Below are 3,395 nucleotides of genomic sequence, written 5' to 3' on the forward strand. Positions count from 1 at the left end.
GGACACCTTTATTCATCTGAAAATTCCTTTCTGTAAAACTACCTGTTGCCCTTGGGGCAGGATGAATGAGCCAACACGGGGCTGTGTAGGTGCCTGAGAGTGAGCATCAGACGTCCCTGTGCGTGCAGTTGGAGATCGGCACCAGGGCCCTTAGGCACAACCACAGGGCCCTGGACCCGATCCCCAGAGAACCCCTGGTGGCCTGGCCTGTCAGCAGAGACTGCCCCGGGGGCCTGCAGGGCTCTGGGCAGTGGAAAAGAGGTTTCCCGTCCCACCGTCCAGTGAGGAGACAAGCCTGATCTGCCTGGGACGGTCCGCGTTTGCGCTGTCTCTGCCCTCAAAGCTACCCGCTCTGGATGACAACTTACAGATTCACCCTCCCTGCCCTGTGACCTTGGGCCAGTCAGGGGACCTCACTTAGCTCCCTCGTGCACGACCAGGGGATGACGCACCCACAGCTCTGAGTCTGGCAGGGTCGTGTGGTGGGGGACTTGAGGGCCTCCATCTGTCGGGGGCCCTGCAGTCAGAGACCCCCAGGAGCGCAGCCTCGGTTGACAAGGCAGGTTCTCTCCTGTCATGGTGGGGATCCGGCACCCTGGGGACCAGGGACTTGCCCTCCGACCGGGGCTGGGCTGGGCGCTTCCAGACCCGGTGCCCTTGGGAAGCAGGTGAGTCCCGTGGCCAGGCGTCCTCATCCATCCTGCCCGGAAGGCAGAGCTCAGACGGAAGCCAAAGCTGCCACTGGCAAAGAGGAGGCTGCAGTCACCCTAGAGCCCAGAGGGCCGACTGTCCTTCCTGTGGCTTGGGCACTGTTTCTGATGGTCCCCTCCATGGTGACCGCCGAGTGCTCCTGCCTTCCTCAGCCTCCTGCTCCAGGAATCCCACTCTGGGGCCTGGTGGGGGCAGGGAGGGCCTGCTGGGAGCGGGGAGGGTACTGAGCTTGGCATTTGAGAGCAGGGGCTGTGGCTCTGTGAAGGAGAGGGCGGGTGGCCCTGCGTCCCCCCAGTTGCTCACTTGCCACCATGTCTGAACCCACCACGGGCTTCACCCCATGGCCATGCCAACGTCTAGTCCCCTCTAGGAATGCCAGCACCCCTGGATGTCCCTGGAGGTGGTCAAGTGACCTGGAGGTCCCAGGGGTGGGCAGGGGTGCCAAAAATGACCAGAGGAACCACCTTGGGATGGCAAAGATGGTCTGTGTGCCAGGGCCTGCTCCTGCTCACCCTCCTGTCAGCTCAGAGGGACTCAGACATCTCCACTCTCTGGAGCGGAAAAGGCCTTGCCAGGAAGGGTGGGCAAAGGAGGACGGTGACCCTGGGCACGGGGAGCTTGGGCTCTGCCCACTGCTGGCTGTGATCTTGGGCTTCACATCATCACCCCTCCCTCTCTATGTGTAATGAGGAAAAAGGGTCAAGATTCCATTTCCACGCCCAGCCCTTGGGTGCTGTGAGCTGGGCACATTCTCACACATACTTCTTCATCTGGTCCTCAAAATAGCCCTGGGGTGACAGATCTACTGACCCCCATGTTTCTTCTAAATCTCAGACTTGAGCACGAAAGGCCTGGGTTTGTGCTCAGCCCATGCCCATTCCCTGCTGTGTGAACTTGGACAAGTCACTGTCCCTCTCTGATTCTCAGTGCCCACTCAGATGCAGTGGGAAGGATAATACCTACCCCTGGGCTGCCCTGAAAACTTGCTGGGTACGACTCCTCTGCATAGCACAGGTACTCCAACAGGGGCAGTGTCCTTCCTCCCCTCCCAGGTTCCCATCTGCTCAGTGGGGATCACTTCTGTCCTGCTTATAAACGAGACAGCAGGCGATGGACCCACTAGGAAGAAGGCGTGTGTAGAAGTGCCAGGGCTGTGGGCAGCCAGCTAACGGGAGCTGAGACACAGGTCAAATACCTCCTGCAGGAAGCTGGGAGGGAGGGGGACCTGTGCAGCCACTGAGGGGCCAGCAGGAGTTCAGTTCCCTGGTCAGGTCAGGTGACCCTCCAGAGAGCTGGGAGCTTCCAGGACCAGCTCACTGAATTTGACCCTGGGAGAAGGGCATGGCGGGCAGGCTGGGACTCCAGCATAGGACCCCTGAGCTGGGCTGGCTCCCTGTGCACCGCTCCACACTGATTTCACCTCATTCCCACCACAGGCAAGGTCGGCGTATGGCCCCCACTTTGCAAGAAACCGAGGCTCAGGCTAAATAATTTGTCCATCGTTCCAGAGAAGGATTAAATGGAGGAGAGGACATCTAGCTGCAAGGGGTTCCCTTCCCAGTAGGAATTTTCCAGTAGCCCCAGGCTATTCTGACTCTAGTGCCAACAGGAGAGAGACCCACACCAACCGATCAGGCGGCCAGTTCCTCTGAGCACCTACTGCCCCTTGCCCTCTGCTTGTGCTGAGGGAGACACACCCTTGCTCCCACATCTTCTATGACTCCCTATTACCTCCCACACAAAGGTCAGATTCTTCGGGCTGAACTTCCAGGCCCTGTGGCCGTGTTAACTGGCCTTCCCCCATGAATCCACCACTTCCAGCCCTGTAGCACTGTAGACCCAAACTTGATGCCATCTGGCCTTTGCTTGGACTGTTCCCTCTGGATGCCCTTCACCCCATTCCCTTTCACCCCTCAAAGCCTGGCTCAAATTCCACCTGTTCCCTGGAGCCTGAGGCAGCCCCACTCTCCCCTCCCAGCCTCCAAGGATGGCTGTGTGTGCACCCAGCCTCCCCACCTGGATTGGGAGGTCTTTTTAGGACAGGGGCCTTGTTCTACCCATGTGTCTATCCCCAGGTCTTAGCCAAAGCAAGGAACAGTAGTGCTGGTGGGACAAAGGGAGCTGGACTGACCCGCTGTCCCCTCTGAAGGCTGCAGCCCAGGTGCACAGACTCCTGGCCTGTGGGGAGTGAGAGCACTGGCTTTGGAGTAATCAGCCCAGTTTTGAGACTAGGCTTCCCCACTGGGAAGTTCTGTGACTCTTACCAAGAGACTTCATCCTCTTGCCCTCAAATTCCTTACCCATAAAATGGAGATAATAATGTCCCCTTAGGAGACCTGTGTGAGGCCTGGATATGATCCTGCATATTGAGCACGCAGCCTGGTACCTGCAGAGCCCTCGGTGAACAGTGGTTATCACTGTGCTCATCGTTTGCCAAGATGAGGGGACTGCACACAGCATGGACATCGGGAGCCAGCACAGGCTTGAGGTTGGCATCCAAGTACTGTGTCATCAGCTTCCCCAATGCAGGTCAATGTCACCAGGGGAATCAGACTCTTCCAGGAAGCTCTAGAATCCAGCGTCCTAGAACCATCCTAAGAGAGGTCATGGAGGTCTGGTATGGCCTGAATTTGGAATAAGAAAGTGTTGACTCTAAAGCACAAAAGGGCTGGGGCTTTTGCTTT

Source organism: Marmota monax, unplaced genomic scaffold (genome assembly GCF_021218885.2).
Source record: "Marmota monax isolate L192 unplaced genomic scaffold, Marmota_monax_Labrador192_F-V1.1 WCK01_AAM20220418_F8-fsc00023, whole genome shotgun sequence".
Lineage (NCBI taxonomy): Eukaryota > Metazoa > Chordata > Mammalia > Rodentia > Sciuridae > Marmota > Marmota monax.